At 42.7% G+C, this 19,135-nt stretch overlaps 1 long non-coding RNA gene across 2 annotated transcripts in view; it reads left to right on the plus strand.

Annotated features, from left to right (window-relative positions):
• Positions 1 to 19,135, plus strand: part of LOC308585339 — a 78,622-nt gene that overhangs the window by 49,584 nt on the left and 9,903 nt on the right. For both annotated transcript variants that reach the window (XR_014007296.1, XR_014007297.1), the window contains exon 4: positions 1,832 to 1,980. This is a non-coding gene — a long non-coding RNA (uncharacterized lncRNA). The remainder of the gene's footprint in view (positions 1 to 1,831; positions 1,981 to 19,135) is intronic.

Below are 19,135 nucleotides of genomic sequence, written 5' to 3' on the forward strand. Positions count from 1 at the left end.
GGTGTAGCCTGGTGGGAAGTCTCAAGGGCCAGACAGAGGGTGAAGAGTATATGGGTTTGTGTGAGGTGAGACACAGTAATCACAGTAAGAGACTTTATCGAGCTAACAGAACTGAACAACAGGGGCGAAGCAACTGCTTATATGTATTTCCAAAGGCTCGGACCACTCCCACTCTCAATGTGATTGGCTGTTTAAACCTGTAAGCTGTTAATTGTAATTCAGAGTTTAAGAGCCAATGCCAGTAGCCCAAAATCTGATAATGCTAAAGATTGGATATCATGTATCGAATCAGAACACAGGGGCTCAGACAGTGGCATAGCGTGGGGGGTGCAGGGGGGGCCGGCCGCACCGGGCGCAACACCTGGGGGTTAGGGTTAGGGGGCGCAAATCCACGGGTTAGGGGGCGCAAATCCACGGGTTAGGGGGCGCAAATTACTTGCCTTGCCCCGGGTGCTGGCAACCCACACTACGCCACTGGGCTCAGACTCCTTAGTCTACTCAAGCTCAGGCAAACACAGACCACTGAATACACAACAGAGGGCTCACCCACACTTCTCATTCTCCTGTTATTTTTAGGCAGGGGTCTGATGGGGTTGGGGTTTTTTTTTGGGGGGGGGCTGTCGCTTTCCTCAGGGAAACCTGTGGTTTACTGCCAAATTGACAAACGTTAATCCACAATAACATTAGTTCCAATTAGCAGTAAAAAGGGAGTTTTCCCAGGGAATGTGGCGGGACAAAAGAAAAAGGAAAAACTTTCTGACCCATGCCTAGAAATCGCAGGACAATTAGAAATTTGGGTGAGTCTACAGAGGACAGAGGGCTGCATTTGCCCCCCGGGCCTGAAGTTCTACACCACTGCTCTAAATGGTGTACCTACAGCAGGAAGAAAATAATATGAAGCATTTCAGAATTGCAGTTTGTATCAGGAGCGCCTTATTTGCATCATTATTAGCATGATTTATCATAGACTGCTTTACGATGCAGCTTGATCTGAAAATCGGGATTGGAATATTATGAATGATGTGGTGAATATCTCATGTGAGTCTCGTGCGAGTCTGCTGCTTCCCCTTCCCCCAACTCCTAAGGAAGGTTAGCTGTGATGAAAGAGAGATCTGGGGATAAACAACACCCACAGAAGGAGGAGGAGAAGAAAGCCAGCCAGCGGTTCCTCCTTTCCTGTGTATAAGACTTCAATCCCCTCCAGCTTTTAGTTTATATATATATATATATAAAAAAACCTGGTGGCAAAAAGGCTTCAAAATTCCAAACAGGAAGAGCTGGCTGGGCAGCTTTTCATGTGAGAGGCATTAATGTGTAGTCTGGCTCTATGTTCCCTCGAGCTCCTCCTGAGAAAACATCTGTAAGAAGGAGCCGCATTTAAATGCAACTGCACGCTTGCAAATAGCCCACCACAACAGCTGAAGAGTGACTGGTGAATCTGTTTCAACAACAGATTCTTTCTTGTTATGTAGGCTAATTTGTGAAGAGTCTCTTTTCGGCATTCATCGTCAAACTGAAATTTAAACGCCTTGACTTCCTGTGCAGGGAAATAACAGGCTTGGGGCAGGGATGGGAATCTGAAGCCCATGGCATCCACACTCTCCATCTGGCCCTCAGGAGTCTTCAGAGGCCAGCCCCCTCTCCTGAACTAGATGGCCCTTGTGTTCCCTTCCAACTCTACACTTCTGTGATTCTATGGTTCTTTGTACACCACCTTCTGCGCCATGGAGGAAAAGGTGAGAAATAAATGTTTTAAAAGATAAATTAAAAATAAAAACTGCTTCTGCCTGACACGTGGAACTAAGAAAGCTTGATGTAATTTTCTTTCAAGATCAAATCATTAATATTTTGACCCATTGTCGTGGGGCTCCTAAAAGGCGTGGGACCCATAGGCAGGTGTCTACTCTGCCTATTTGGTAATCCGGCACTGGAAACAGGATGGAACAGGCTCAGGAGTGAACACATGATAAAGTGACATGGGTGAATACTAGAGGTTTCCACCCCTACTTCGTGTGTGTGTGTGTGTGTGTGTGTGTGTAAAGCACAAACAAATCACCTTCATTAGTTCATCAGTTTCAATTTTCCTTCCCCCGTGTTAAAAAAGAGAAGGACGCCATTGTGGGGAAGACATATGGATGATGTTTCCTTTTTGTGTCTATATTTGCTGCACTAAGGTTCTCCTTTTTGTTTGGCATATCCCTCTTTCCCAACCTGTTTTCTCCTCTTCATCTTCTGTTGCCCGTAAACCCACTTAACAGTCCATTCCCAAATTGCTTTCTTTCATTTGGCAATGTGGCATCCTCGTACTGTATGGTGAGGCTCGTTGACTCGTTGTTTTCCCTGTGTAGATCTTTTCTCAGCTCTTTTTGAAGCCCTGTATTTTACACTAAGATGCTTTAATTCCCCCCATCTGCCCTGTCCCTCTCTTGATCAGTTGCATTTGCTTTCCATTTCCATTTCCATTTATTTCTTCTTTTCTACCAAGGGCAATGGAGCCAATATGTAGGGTCTGAAGCCAAATACAAGGCTACCCTTGATTCTGTTACAGGGCATCCTCACCACTCCTTGAGACCCTTTTCTGGAGAGGGCAAATGTAGAACCAGGGGAATGAATTTGTATCTAGATCAGCAGATAAAAATGGTGCAAGGCTGCATGTTTGCTTTTGAGAGCCAGTGTGGTGTAGTTGTTAAGAGCGGTAGTCTCGTAATCTGGGGAACCGGGTTTGCGTCTCCACTACTCCACATGCAGCTGCTGGGTGACCTTGGGCCAGTCACACTTCTCTGAAGTCTCTCAGCCCCACTTGCCTCACAGAGTGTTTGTTATGGGAGAGGAAGGGAAAGGAGAATGTTAGCCGCTTTGATACTCCTTCGGGTAGTGATACAGTGGGATATCAAATCCAAACTCTTCTTCTTTGAATGGGACATGAGGTCATACCAGTAGAACTCCTGTGCTTTAGAATTGGGAGTCATGCACAGTTCTGCTGGGATGCTAAACTGTATGCAAAATAAGTACCTAAAAATAGCAAAAGATCAAACATTGCTCCTGCTGACTCACTAAAAACCCGTAGCTCAAAAGGGAGAACATATGGAATCCATTTTTTTCACATGACTGAATAAGCAAGACTAACGTATGTTGCACATTGGGAGTAAAGAATGGATTAATAAATGATCTGAAGACTGAAGGACAGGGCATAAAAAGGAAAAAAGTGTCATTACTGGAGATCAACAGAGAATCATACATATCAAAATGTGGCTGAACTTCCAGATCCCTCTCCAAACAGAGCAAGATGATAACATACAAAACACAACGTAATTTGAAAACCTGCCTCTGCCCCTAGAAAGCTTCCCTTGCTTAGTTTTTGTGGATTTTTGTCTTGGGCATGTGATGCTTCTTTTCAGCAAGGCAGAAATAGTCACAATAATAATTGGGGTGGTGTTTGATCAGCAATATTTCTTCCATGAAACAGCCAGCTCAGCTTAAATGCCTCCCCACCCCCCACCATCAAACAATTCAGGGGAACTGGTGGGCATTTAACTCAGCCATGTTGTGTGATCCAAGTGATCAGTGATCCTTTTATAAGCTACTGTATAGCAGTTGCACAAAGTATGGCAGCAATTGGCTAACCCACGTAGGAATAGAGTCTGCTATTCATTTTAGAATATTCCAGCATTTAACTTGTGCAAATTCAGCTTTATGTGCAGGGCCAAAAAATGTATCATTATTAAAATAAAATAAAAGGGGCGGACATCAAGTGGGCGGGGGGAGTGGGCAATCCCACCTGCCATAGTACCCACCTTGTGAGAGAATTTGGAGGTGCAGGGAGAGTGTATATGTATTTCTGAAAATGTTTATGTTTAACTTATTCTACAAACTACCTTTCATCATCAGTTGGCGGAAGCACCCGATGAGAGCTTTTCTTTCACATAATATAATGCTTTGTGGCTGAGTTAGAAATCGTTTATGCAATTCAATGCAATATATATATATATATATATATATATATATATATATATATATATATATATATGCAGGTTTTGGTGTCTTCGGGTGTCTTCCCGTGTAAGAGTTGGGGTGTCTAGGCGACGTTTCGACGAGGTCTCACTCGTCATCTTCAGGCTGGTGCTTTCGGCTTCTTGTTACTAGAACAGAGCAGGATCTCAGTGTTTGAGTTCCTATAAATACTGTTGAGGGGGTGTGGTGTATAGCCTCCAACGTTCTGGGCAGAGAGGAAGTTCCCAGGTTAGTGTGCCTTTTCTTCTTTTGTTCATTAATTACTTGAGGGATATCTTGAGTGATTTCTGGAGTGATATTCTGAGTACCACTTAGGAGGGTCATTAGGTGTGGATTAGTTGCTAAAGCTTTCGTGTCTTGACCTCTTGAGCTTGTGAAGAGTTTTTCTGAGAAGATGGCTGTACTGCACTTAGTTGTGCTCTGGCTTGGCTTCGTGTATAGGGGCGAGCTGTGGTTTTGTGCCCTGTGCCAGCCAGATCTGTGTAGGGATTGCAGGGGGGTGCAGCATCCGGAGGTGCCACTATGGTTTGGCTACTGGATGGTGTCTGTAATTTATCTGTGGAGAGGGTCTGGGTTTGGGTCTGGTGTGGTTGATTGGAGATGGCGTTCTGTGTGCCTCTGGTTCTGGTGTCGGTTTTTGTGGGGAGGGCTAATTTCCAGATGTCTGGCAGGCGGGACGTGTCGTCACGTTTGTTCATGTTGTGAGGGTGTTTCTCTATCTCGATGGCTTCCATGATTATTCTCTTGTGGTTGTGGTGGTCACTTCTGACTCCAGACGTTGCACTTGCGCAACCTCACTGAAGCAGAATAGTCACGGACCCTCCTGTACATTCTCTCTGCAGTGATCTTATCAGTCCATCCTTGCCTGCTGCACAACACACCTGCATGCCTTCTTGCGCGAGCAGGTGAAGGAGACAGATGACTGAGTTGTAAATGGAGCATTACTTCATCCATACAATTGCTTCTGCTGCTACATATGCCTACAGCAGGAGGTATTGTAGGTGATGGGCTTGTTGGCTCCCTGCAGCCTTTCTCCTTCTGGCCATCACTGCCATGACATCTGTCACTGCCACTATAGAACAGGAGTTCGATAGCACTGCTAATGGCTGACAACCCCAGTGTACCTGAGTATTCAGCACCAATGCAATGATTCTCCATGGAAAGTTGCAAAGCATGCAGGCAGAGATGTTGGTCCTTATGATCACAGTTGTGTAATTCTGCAGAACACCGGCAACTGCTTGGTGGTAGGTTCATAACAGAACAGCAACAGCCACAAAAAGCAAATCTTCACCCAATCCCTAATGGATACATGGGATACAGTGCCACCAGATGTGGTGATAACCACCATATTAAATGGCTTTTAAATTAATTAATGGGATATAGGTCTACTGACAGGGTGGGGAACCAGTTGACCTTCAGATTCCAGTTCACATCAGGACTCAAATGTGATGGGAGTTGAGGGTTGCAGGTTTCCTGCCCCATATCTATTCTTACCTGTAAGCCTACATCTAAATACCAGGCAACAGAGGAGGAATGTTCTGCTTCCCCGAGGCATCTAGTGGGCCACAGTCAGGAACAGAACATTGGACTAGATATGTCTTTGGTATGAACTAACAGGGTCCTTCTTCTGTCTTTATTCCCAGGCTCTGCTGTGTTGTATATGGCAAGATTGTGGGCAATGGGACTGATTGCCAGAGGATGGATATAGATATCTCCCCTTCACTGAACTTGTAGTCAATTCATCTCAGGGTGTCATAAGGTAAGCCAGCCCAGTATAGAGTTTTAAATCATTAAAACAGATGGTATGTGAGGCGGTACCATTAAAACACTCTCAGATGAAAGCTAATACAGTACTACTATACTTTGTTTACCTAACAAGTGTTACCACAATTCCAGAATGGCCTCTGTAGCTGCATGGCAATATAATGCAGTAGGATGAGAAATCTGTTCTCTGAAAATCTAAGTGCTTCCTTAATACATCTTGTCTAATAATAATGATCTGCTATCATGGAGCCTGGAAAATGATTTGTCAATACAGAGCATGTGCTGTAGATTCAGAAGTAGAAATCTTTGCTCAGTTAACTTTGTGCAACTTTGGACATCTATGTTGGAATATAGGAAACCCCCAAAATCTGCCTGCTGGAGGATTCAACAGCTTCCCTATCTCTACACAGCCTCCAAAACAGCTGGTAAAACTCCATGTTAAGAGACTGTGAACTGCTGCTTCCAGACACTGGGGAGCATTTGGGATACGATTTCACCCATCTGCTGCAATTGTAGTGGAACATTTAGTATGGAGACTCTTGTGGCCTTTGTGATTCCCAATAAATCCAGATGAATTAGCATGGCATTGGCCTTATTCAGCTTTCCCCCCTTGTGCACCTGCAAATGCATGAGGGAGGAGAGTGGGGTCACCACTCCCCTCTGTCGTGCCACCATTGTCTGATCTGTGCACCTCGATAAGGGTGACTTCTGCAAGTGGGGATCTTGCTGTAAGCATGCAGGCTCCTCATGCAACTGAGAACTTTGAGAGATCAGGATTTGAAATGCTTCCATTTTGCCACACGGCAAAAATTACCCTTGCAACATGTGAGAGGCATGTCAATCAGGCAACAATGATGCAATACATGGGGCAGGTCAGGAACATGTGACCCTCCTTCTCCTCATAGGCCCAAGCTAGATCATAGAATCATAGAGTTGGAATAGACCACAAGGGCCATCGAGTCCAACCCCCTGCCAAGCAGGAAACACCATCAGAGCACTCCTGACATATGGTTGTCAAGCCTCTGCTTAAAGACCTCCAAAGTAGGAGACTCCACCACACTCCTTGGCAGCAAATTCCACTGTCGAACAGCTCTTACTGACAGGAAGTTCTTCCTAATGTTTAGGTGGAATCTTCTTTCTTGTAGTTTGGATCCATTGCTCCGTGTCCGCTTCTCTGGAGCAGCAGAAAACAACCTTTCTCCCTCCTCTATGTGACATCCTTTTATATATTTGAACATGGCTATCATATCACCCCTTAACCTCCTCTTCTCCAGGCTAAACATGCCCAGCTCCCTTAGCCGTTCCTCATAAGAAGAGGAGTTTGGATTTGATATCCCGCCTTTCACTCCCCTTCAGGAGTCTCAAAGCGGCTAACATTCTACTTTCCCTTCCTCCCCCACAACAAACACTCTGTGAGGTGAGTGGGGCTGAGAGACTTCACAGAAGTGTGACTGGCCCAAGGTCACCCAGCAGCTGCATGTGGAGGAGCGGAGACACGAACCCGGTTTCCCAGATTACGTGACTACCGCTCTTAACCACTACACCACACTGGCTCCAATAAGGCATCGTTTCCAGGCCTTTGACCATTTTGGTTGCCCTCCTCTGGACACGTTCCAGTTTGTCAGTGTCCTTCTTGAACTGTGGTGCCCAGAACTGGACACAGTACTCCAGGTGAGGTCTGACCAGAGCAGAATACAGTGGCACTATTACTTCCCTTGATCTAGATGCTATACTCCTATTGATGCAGCCCATTGATGCAGCCCATTGATGCTCTACTCCTATAGATGCTACAGTCTGCTCTTTCCGTAACTCCAATTCATGATGACACAGTTGTCAAAACAGTACTTCTGTGTGTTGGCAGAAATCCTAATATTTGCTCTGTCAATCATAAGTTTATTGCATGACACCACTGCAGAACCTTTTTCATGCGCACAAAAGAAATTCCTACAAAATCATCACTTGCACAGAGAGGGTAGCAACACTCCATAAGATTGTTCTCCATAGTGCAAATACTCCTCTTTTATATGCCTTTTAAACGTAGAGAGCGGGTGACTGGCTTCCCTTTATTATTCATGAGAAGAGATAGAACATGTATTCTTAAAGCAGCACCTGAAAATAATTTGCCTTATCCTTGTCTCATGGTTGTAATACTTTTAACGCCCTGCTCTCCCCGCCACTATAAAATATTGGACAAGAGAACTTTGTATCTCTTGCAGCTTTGCCCAACAGAGCAAGTTGTTTTTGGCATCCGTCTGTCTCGAGAGACAGCAGAAACAGCGGCACAGAATTAGGGAGGCGGAAAGCTGATCTTTCATGGAATTTGCTAGTTTGAAAATGCTGGTCGAGTAGAGCGAACAACATTTTACAAACCTGTGTGCAGAGGATTCCTAGTATAAATTGAAAGCTTATACTATTAGAAAAGCCTTTATGCACTGATATGGACCTGGAAAGGAAATAGTTGCAAGCCTGTGGGACATAGCATTGTTATAAGAACACTGTGGAGGGGGAAATTCCTGCAACAACAACAACAACAACAACAACAACAACAACAATAATAATGAATTATTTATACCCCGCCCTCCCCAGCCAAGGCCGGGCTCAGGGCGGCTATGCAGGGGGTTGGACTTGATGACCCTTGGGGTCCCTTCCAACTATAATTCTATGAAACGGCAACTGATCATGAGAGTCCTCATGACTTACACTGTTTCAAGAGGACATTGTGGGGAAGGGGAGAAGTAGTGGCTGCCAACAGCACAATGAACAACAGGAACAGAACTCTTGCTGTTCTACTGCTACTGATGGTTTTAGTGCAAGTCTCCTTTGACTGCTTTTTACTGAGAGGTGAGGTAGAAAAGTTTTAAATTAATTGAGAAAATATTTTTTTAAAGAAAAAAAGAGAGAATACCTCATACTGTACAGTGGTGCCTCAAGGTTACAGACGCTTCAGGTTACAGACTCCAGTAACCCAGAAATAGTACCTCAGGTTAAGAACTTTGCTTCAGAACTTCAGTAATAGTTGCAAGGTAGATATAAGAAATTAGATATATTTAGAAAAAGTTTAATTATGATAAAAGTGTGTATTGGCAATAAGTAATATGAAATCGAAATATGGAATAGACGGAAGGTTCGGTCTTTAGTATTAAGACCAGTATATGTTTTATTGTTTGCTAAGAAAATTATGTGTCTATGGTTATTCCTGTGTGTAATTTGGTATTTGTGTTTTTTTCTTTTTTCTTGCTGTATCAATAAAAATCTTTTTTTAAAAAAAGAACTTTGCTTCAGAATGAGAACAGAAATCATGTGGTGGTGGCGCAGCAGCAGCAGCAGCAGCAGCAGGAGGTCCCATTAGCTAAAGTGGCACCTCAGGTTAAGAACAGTTTCAGGTTAAGAATGGACCTCCAGAATGAATTAAGTTCTTAACCCGAGGTACCACTGTATGTCACTCCCACTTTGGAAACAAGTCAGTGTAACTGCGAAGCCAAATTCTGCAGCGAGATCTAGATGAGCAGAGAGTTTTGGAAACATCATTGATTATGAACTGGAGAACAAACTCTCTAGCACTAGTAGAGCTGTAGCTTTGTGATCCCAGCCCGGTCCTGGAATCCAAGTTTTCCCAGCATAACAGGCCCATAGCCACCAGACAAAAACGCTGTTTGTTGCCCACCTCATCTCTACATTCACATCAAAGTTATGTCCTTGCATATTCAAATAAGGCTTTTCAATCACCATGAAGAGAAATCTCCAAAGCCAGAGGAGCCAATTTACTGATGTTGCTGTGGCGATATTTTAACATGGATGATATTAGGAGCAATTGCATTCTCTCCACACCCACCCCTTTTCACAAGAAGCTTCCGTTCTGGTGCATCTGTTGTTTCCATAGTAACCAGAAAACACTAATCTGATACCATGGTTGCTCCTGACTCAAGATAGTTACACTTTGTTACAATTATCTTCTCTTGAATGTTAGGAAGACAAGGTGGTCCACAAATGCAGCTGACACTTGGAGGAGTGTTGAAAACAAATATGCAGATACAACGTGAGAGAAATGTTGAGCTGAAGTATTGTATCAGAATTAGCGGTTATAACGAATCGTCAAATATTAGTTATTTATTTTTCTATTATGTTGCTCTTTCTTTGGTGACTCAGAGTGATTTCTTTTGAGTGGTTTCTCTATCTAGGTAGTGATCAAGCTTACACAAGGTTTTCTACAGCAAAGCTAGTGGTCCAAAATTAATTAATTTATAGCACTGGGCACAATGCAGTGTACTAACCACTATACGATCACGGCCAGGTTTGCAAGAAGTTCTGTGAGGAGTATTAATGGAAATATTGTTAAAATGGAAAAGGAGAGAAAATAGGTTAAGAGATATCAAGGCAGTATTAAGTTAGGAAATGGATAAGAAGTGATGTAAAACGGAAGATTATCAGAGGTGCTGATGGAAGTCTAATAATATTGTATTTGTGATAATTTTGTGGGGTACGTTTTTTAATTTTGTATGTCAAAAATCAATAAAAATATTTTTTTAAAAATAATTTATAGCATTGGGCAAACGTTAGTGAAAAAGAGACAAATGCCATTGGGATTGTATTTAGCTCTTTAAGATTAACTCTTCTACGGTGGTGACTCACAACTCCATGAAAGAATGACTTTACAAAAAGCATATACAATAAAACAGGGGCAGTGAACATTCTGGGGGCCCATGACTACATTCGCAAACTGGACAAAATTTCATGGCCACTACAGACACATATACCACAACCCATTATAAGCACTACAATAGAATGCGTATTTCGTCCCTAATTTCAGTGGTGGGATGAGACTCTGTGGAAGGCCTCTGTGAGTAAGTGTTCTCATGGGTGCCATGCTGTTGACTAATTTTATGCTCTACAGGAGGAAGATCATAGCTCACCGACAGAGTATATTTTTGAATGAAGGTCCTAGGTACAATCCCCAGTAATTCAAGTTAAAAGGGATCAGCAAATATTATTGAACAAAACTTGGGTGAGCATCGATCAGGTCTCAATATGTTGGCTTAAAGTTTCAGGGTTCTTCCAACTTTCAGACTCCAAGGTAAAGGGTAAAATCAAACAATGGGGAACTAGAACCCAAGGGGCAAGACACCTTGCTGCTGGGATTTATGACAGTTTCCACTAGCATCTTATTGGATCAGGCTGCTGTCAAATGATTTTTTTTGGGGGGTCTCATTTCCTTATGACCTTTTCTTTCACTTTCAGAAACACAGAAGTAAAAAACAAACAAACCCCATTTAATCAAAACTCCAGGACTTCAAAAATGTGTCACTCATTACTCATCTAATTAAATATCATGCTCTGCAGCTTGTAACAGCCCATCTCAATTAGCACATGGCCAAATACATTTCACACTACGTTTGATGAGCCATTTTTATTGTTGTCTTATTTCATGATTTACAATTCTTTTCTTCTTTTTCTTTCATTTCTGCATGAAAGATAATGTAATCCTGTGTTGTACTCAACAGTTTTCATGACTCATTTGGGAAGACTGTGTCAATCCACATTCATTATTAAATGGACATGAATGATAGGAAAGTTTCATTGGAGTTGGGGTGGGGTTGTGCCTTCTGGGTGCTGGCCCCATTCCTGACCCTCAAGCAGCTGAGATGCCATTCACAGAGATGTCTACACACAGAGCCTTGGGACAAAAATGTAGGGTATGGATCACTTCTGATATGTGCACAGGCCACTGGAAGTAAGAAATGGAATGTGCAGAGGTGGGGAGGCAAGTAGCACATCGGGGACAGGATTCCAACCCTCCTCCCCCATGTTCATTTATACACTGGGAAACTGCAAAGAGCTTGCTGTAGAGAAAATTCAGAGAACTTCAATAGTGTGTAATAATGTGTTGGGAGGAGATAGTCTGAAGACATGTCATGATGTAACAGAAGTGAACTTGTTTAATGTACAGTGGTACCTTGGGTTAAGTACTTAATTCGTTCCGGAGGTCCGTTCTTAACCTGAAACTGTTCTTAACCTGAAGCACCACTTTAGCTAATGGGGCCTCCTGCTGCTGCCACGCTGCCAGAGCACGATTTCTGTTCTCATCCTGAAGCAAAGTTCTTAACCTGAAGCACTATTTCTGGGTTTGCGGAGTCTGTAACCTGAAGTGTATGTAACCTGAAGCGTATGTAACCTGAGGTACCACTATATTAGAGAACATGCCAGACCTTAAACTTTATTATGAATCAGCAGCCTTTTGCTGGTTGAAAGAATGGCTGCTTCTTGAAAACACAGACATCTTGGACTTAGAAGGTTTTAACAATGTATTTGGATGGCATGCATATATATGGTATGACAAGGTCAAAGCACATAAAGCATTCAAAAATCACATTGTCAGGAAAGCATTGTTTAATGTCTGGATAAGATATAAGGATTTATTTGAAAATAAAACCCCAAGGTGGTTGTCACCGATGGAAGCGAAGGCTCAGAAAAAGCTCAATATGGAGGCCAAATGGCCGAAATATTGGGAAATCTTGGAACAAGAGGGAGACAAATTGAAATTGCAGAGTTTTGAAAAATTAAAAAAAAAAGTGTGAGACTGGTTTCATTATTATCAAATAATGGAGGCATACAATTTGGATAAAAAAATTGGATTCCAGGTGGAAAAATCAAAATTGGAAACAGAACTGTTGGATCCAAAAACTAAGATTTTGTCAAAGATGTATAACTTGCTGTTGAAATGGAATACTCAGGATGAAACTGTGAAATCTGCTATGATTAAATGGGCACAAGATGTTGGACATAACATTATGATGGCTGACTGGGAACAGTTATGGACCACAGGTATGAAGTTCACGGCATGTAATGCCTTAAGAAAGAATATTATGAAAATGATATACAGGTGGGACATGACCCCAGTCAAGCTTGCAAAAATTTATCACCCGACAATAAATGTTGGAAATGTAAAGAAACTGAAGGTACATTTTTTCACCTTTGGTGGACGTGCCCAAGGATTACGGCTTTCTGGGAGATGATTTATAATGAAATGAAAAAGGTATTTAAATACACCTTCCTGAAGAAACCAGAGGCCTTTCTCCTGGGCATAATAATAATAATAATAATAATAATAATAATAATAATAATAATTTATTATTTATACCCCGCCCATCTGGCTGGGCTTCCCCAGCCACTCTGGGCAGCTTCCAAAAGAATATTAAAATACTATAATACATCAAACATTAAAAGCTTCCCGAAACAGGGCTGCCTTCAGATGTCTTCTAAAAGCCTGGTAGTTGTTGTTCTCTTTGACATCTGGTGGGAGGGCGTTCCACAGGGCGGGCGCCACTACCGAGAAGGCCCTCTGCCTGGTTCCCTGTAACTTGGCTTCTCGCAGTGAGGGAACCACCAGAAGGCCCTCGGTGCTGGACCTCAGTGTCCGGGTAGAACGATGGGGGTGGAGACGCTCCTTCAGATATACTGGACCAAGGCCATTTAGGGCTTTAAAGGTCAGCACCAACACTTTGAATTGTGCTCGGAAACATACTGGGAGCCAACGTAGGTCTTTCAAGACCGGTGTTATGTGGTCTCTGCGGCCGCTCCCAGTCACCAGTCTAGCTGCCGCATTCTGGATTAGTTGTAGTTTCCGGGTCACCTTCAAAGGTAGCCCCACGTAGAGCGCATTGCAGTAATCCAAGCGGGAGATAACCAGAGCATGCACCACTCTGGCGAGGCAGTCCGCAGGCAGATAGGGTCTCAGCCTGCGTACCAGATGGAGCTGGTAAACAGCTGCCCTGGATACAGATTTGACCTGTGCCTAAATGGACAGCTGTGAGTCCAAAATGACTCCCAGGCTGCGCACCTGGTCCTTCAGGGGCACAGTTACCCCATTCAGGACCAGGGAATCCTCCACACCTGCCCGCCTCCTGTCCCCCAGAAACAGTACTTCTGTCTTGTCAGGATTCAACCTCAATCTATTAGCCGCCATCCAACCTCCAACCGCCTCCAGGCACTCACACAGGACCTTCACTGCCTTCACTGGTTCTGATTTGAAAGAGAGGTAGAGCTGGGTATCATCCGCATACTGATGAACACCCAGCCCAAATCCCCTGATGATCTCTCCCAGCGGCTTCATGTAGATGTTGAAAAGCATGGGGGAGAGGACAGAACCCTGAGGCACCCCACAAGTCGGCCAATTGGTGTTAAAGAAGGATAGAACTTTTTTTATGTACGCCACAACAGCAGCAAGAATACTTATTGCAAAGTAATGGAAGACACAAGATTTACCCACTCTGGAAGAATGGCAGATGAAGGTGATGGACTATATGGAATTGGCGGAAATGACTGGCAGAATCCGAGACCAGGGAGAAGAGTCGGTGGAAGAAGATTGGAAAAAGTTTAAAGACTATTTACAGAAATATTGTAAAATTAATGAATGTTAGAATGATGTTGGATAGAAATTAAGTGGTTTTTAGCTGTAATACTATAAGGGAATATGAAAAATGGATTATTAATAGGTAAAAAATTAATGTCACAATATTTTAAGATTAAAGATTAGGATAAAGAAAGAGGGGAAGGATTTGCTGAACTAACAAATTGAACTGGAATACAAAAAAGGGAGGCGCGAGGAGGTCCGGGAAACAAGCTAATGAAAAATAAGTAATGGAAAGATTGAGTTGTTTTTAACTGTTTTTTATTTTTTATTTTTATTTTTTATTTTTTCATTTTGTAATATTTTGAAAATTTTAATAAATATCTTATAAAAAAAAGAGAACATGGTAGAAGTTTGCCTACTCTTCTCCCATCGAGCTACATACTTCAGGACAGTATATCTGTTGCTCTCCAAGACACTGGACCATGGATCAGTGAGCCAGTCAATCATCCATAGACCCAGGGTCATGTGCTAATGCTAGTCACGTTTATCAGGGACAACAAAGCATATTGAGATGTGGCAATTCTATGCAGCCAGTTGAATGTGCCATCTGTTTGGCTGACAGCAAATAACAATCATATTTGAAGAGAGTTATTACATGCCTCAGTTTCCCCTCTTTAACCATATCATTTTGTTTATTTTGGGCATTCATTTTCATTTATTATGGGCATTATTCAGACAAAGGAATGGACTTTTAAGTCCCAAGTGATTTCAGTGGGAAAGTGCTAACTCTGTCACTGAAATCAATGGCACTTAAAAATGTATTTAATGAGGGCTGAATTGTGTCTCATTTTTTAAAATATAGTTTTCCTTGGCTCCCATAATGGCTAACCAGTTAAATTCAATGCAATAAAAAAAAACCTATAATATGTCTTCTGGACATATGAAGAGAGCTGGCCAGATATATTTGTGTCGGGAGATCTACAAGGAGGATACAGCTACAGGGGATGCCTACTAAAATTAAAATTATCAGGGTTGGGGATTTACAAAAGTCTTCCCCCTCCAGTTTCTGTTTCATAACTCAAACAGCCTCCATGTCATCAATTTCCCCCTCAATTCTTCAGTACTCATCCCAGTTCTATTTCCAGCTGATCTCCAATATGCCATCCCCTTTCTTGAGCTAGAACACTCTTAATTCACCAGCTGACTTTCCAGCAAATAGGAGGTTAACTCGCTTACTTTAAACCCACATAAGCTCAACACTCAACACCACATGCAGGGTTAAATTACTCATCACCCTAACTCAGAGAACACAGAGCCTCAGTCAGTGAGGGAGATGCCAGCTCATCCTTCAAACATAAAGCAATATACTGTTGCTAAGCACTCATTTGGTCTCCACTGAAGGACATCAAACAGCTTGAACTCACCCATAAAAAATGTTGGGGTTTTGGATCCGAGGCCCAAAGTAGCTGGATTTCAGTTTTAACTGCAATGGCTCTCCCAGAAAAGCACCCAGTGGTCTCTCATTAAGAAAAGAGTTCACATGGGTGAGCTTTGAAGACCAGGCAATGGTGGCTGTGATTTCTATGGCTCCAGGAGATGGAGAGAAGAATATTGGGGGGAAAGAGAAAGTTAGAAACTTTCTGGAATTATGCCCAATTCAATTCTACCAGCTGCCTATTAGTTTAATGATATAAATGTGAAAAAGTGTACATGGCATTTCCTTTGTGCGTACCACCCTTGTCTCCCCATCCCCTGTTCTACTTAGAAGAAAAGAAAACAAGAAAGAGAATTAAGAGAGATGGGGTACAGGGGTAAAAAGGAGGAGATACAAGAATCAGCAATGCATGAATTTCAGCTAAAGCAGGCTTCCTCAACCTCGGCCCTCCAGATGTTTTGAGACTACATTTCCCATCATCCCACTGGTCCTGGTAGCTAGGGATCATGGGAGTTGTAGTCCAAAAGCATCTGGAGGGCCAAGGTTGAGGAAGCCTGAGCTAAAGCATCTATAACAGATGGCCATCTAACTTCTGCTTAAAAACCTCCAAGGAAGGAGAGTCCACAACCTCCTGAGGGAGAACATTCCACTGTCAAACAGCTCTTGCTGTCACAAAGTTCTTCCTGATGTTTAGTCAGAATCTCCTTTCTTGTAACTTGAAGGTATTGGTTCAAGTCCTACCCTCCAGAGCAGGAGAAAACAAGCTTGCAATGCTCCCTCTTCCATCTGACAGCCTTTGAGATATTTGAAGATGGTTGTCATATCTCCTCCCAGTCTCCTCTTTTCCAGGCTAAGGATACCCAGCTCCTTCAACCAATCCTCATAAAGCTTGGTTTCCAAACCCTTGATCATCTTGGTTGGTCTCCTTGAGAGATCCTATGGTTGATACTTTCACACTAATTCCTTCATAAATATTTGAGAAAAGGAAACCAGATCCTACCACAAGTTGCTTGAACTGCTACTTCAACCTCAGGCATTAAAGCAATGTTAAGAATAAAGTGGGAATGGGGTACCCTTGTGCCCTACTTAACAGAAGTCGCTTTATTAGAAAGGGTTTCAGAAGATAGTCCTCTCTTTGAAGGGCTGTTCGGTGTAAGCCTGGCTTAAAGATAGAACCATAAGAGGGAAGAACAGGCCTTGAACTTGCCCATCAATAGCACCTCGACACCAGACTGAGCAGGCAAACAGGACATCTGTTTACAGTCTTCCGCACTATGGTGCAATGTATTGCATTTCTGTTTAATTTATAGCAATAAGTTCTAAATATACATCTTTACATATAAATTAGCAAACACAAATTTTATTGACTCTTGTTTCCTCTTTTGTCCTCTTTTTTGGCAGTGTCTAGGTAGACAATGATTTGGGTTTTGGTTTTTTTCTTCAAACAACAACAAAAGCAATATTTCTTCATACTAATGCTAATTCTTACAAGGAGTTGGGCAAACTCTTCTGCAAATATTAACTAAATTCATGGAAAGCACTTGGGTTTCGTAAAGTCAATATGCCCTCTTGTACAAGGTCAATATAATTGACGTCCTCTGTACATACAGTATGTGCATGTGCACATTTTGCTTTTCGTTCTTGCCGCTGTTCCCTTTTAATAGAGAAATGACTAGCAGAAAATTGATATGTTTGTAAGATAGAATGACCCTCCCACTGTACTAGTTTTATGTGATTAATTTTAGGGTGCATTCTGACAGATTCCTTCAAGCCTTACTTTATCATGAATCTATGATTCGTTTAAAATGAAGACTCAGCAACTATTTTAGGTCGAGCTGGGCAAAACCTTTCACAATGTTCATTTTCAGCTGTACGAGGGCTGGTGCATGCAAAGTGAATAGAGCTACAAAAAGGCAAGCAGGGCAAAGAGCTTCGACAAAGTTGCTTTTGATTTTTGCACTGTGTTTGCCCCGTTAAGTGTGCAAAGTGGTCTGTTTTCTGTGTGTCGGGACTTCTACCTGCTGCAGCGGTAGGTATCTGTGTCTGTGTGTGGCTCTTCTCTCAAAAGCTTCCCTGCCAGGAGCACTTTTTAGAATGACTGCGTGACCATGCAAACTCACATGATTAGTATAGGAAGTTCTGGCAGCAAGGAAACTTCTGAGAGGAACCCTGTGCTGCTGCAAGTGCAAATGGTACTTTTAAGAAAGGCGAAGAGGGGATAGAGAACCGTTGTCTCAGCATAGCTTTATGGGTCAAAGCAGAGTCATAGTGATCCATTCCCCCCTCCCTGTGTGTGTTCACCAAGCTGTTGACCCAGGGAGTGGACCCAGTCATTTTTGTGATGACTCCTGTATCCAGTGCCGGATTTACGTATAAGCTAAACAAGCTATAGCTTAGGGCCCCACTCTCTTGGGGGCCCCAAAAAAATTAAAGGAAAAAACTGGATGTACATTTCCAAAATAGAAGATAAAGAACAAACAAACAAACAAAAAACCTACATAAAGCAACAGTGTTTTGTGTTGCGTAGGCTCCTATGATGTAAGTAATGGGCCCCGCCTGCTAGCCTGCTCACTAAAATATCACTGGTTTGCTCATTTCTATATATAGGGTGCCTACATTCTGCATGTGCAAATGGCTTTAGGTACCTATTAGGTCCATAAATTACCATATAGCATATATTCAACACAAGAAACAGCAACAATTTGTTGTTGACAAAGGACAGCTGGACATATAAAGGGCCCCATTACCTTCAGTAGCTTAGGGCCTCAACAAACCTATATCCAGGCCTGCCTGTATCTTCTGGGGTTTTCAGTTATGGACTTAAACTTTCCTAGGGTAAGAATAGGGATTATTCCTAAAACTATGTGCAACTGTGGTTCTGTTGGGTTCACATATGTGTGGTAGTAGGTACCAGGAAATCAACTAGGTTTTCCAAAACATCCAACCAGTTCTTGAAAAGGCCATCCTTCCTTGTAGGTGCTGCACAAGACATCTTGCCAACCCTTTGGAGTGGATTCAACATGATGTCTTTATCACCCAAGGAATGGTGATTCATCATTATCACATAAAAGGTGGTATGCTATAATTGCACTTTTTCGCTTGAGGTGTGCACCTCCCAAAACAACCTGTTTGCTTTGACCCTGGATGCATTTTGTCTGTCATCCGCTACATCCATTGGACTAGTGGTTGTTTCTGCTCCACTATCTAATTTAAGAAAGATTGTTACAGCAGCTACGGGAACTGTGCTATACCATTCTTGTACTCTGCAAGTCACTGAGATGACATTATACCTATCAGCAATGTGCTCATAACCTGTTCCACTTTCGAGCTGCCACATTTTTGCAAAGTGGCTTGTTCAAGAGCATTTGTAGGACAATACTCAGAAGACTAAACACAATCTAGGCTTCTGCGTGTTTCTACATCTATTGCAAGCTCTGCTTTTGGCTACTGAAAAGCCCTCTTGTGGTGCAGATTGTGTTGGAGGTTTTGCAAACTGCAAAGATGCTTTCATTTTTGCTTCAGCAGCAAGCGCTGTTGCTTCAGCGGATGTGATTTGAGCCTGGGCCTTCACTTTGCGG

The sequence above is a fragment of the Podarcis bocagei genome (assembly GCF_964188305.1).
Source record: "Podarcis bocagei genome assembly, chromosome: 4".
In the NCBI taxonomy this organism is placed as follows: Eukaryota; Metazoa; Chordata; class Lepidosauria; order Squamata; family Lacertidae; genus Podarcis; species Podarcis bocagei.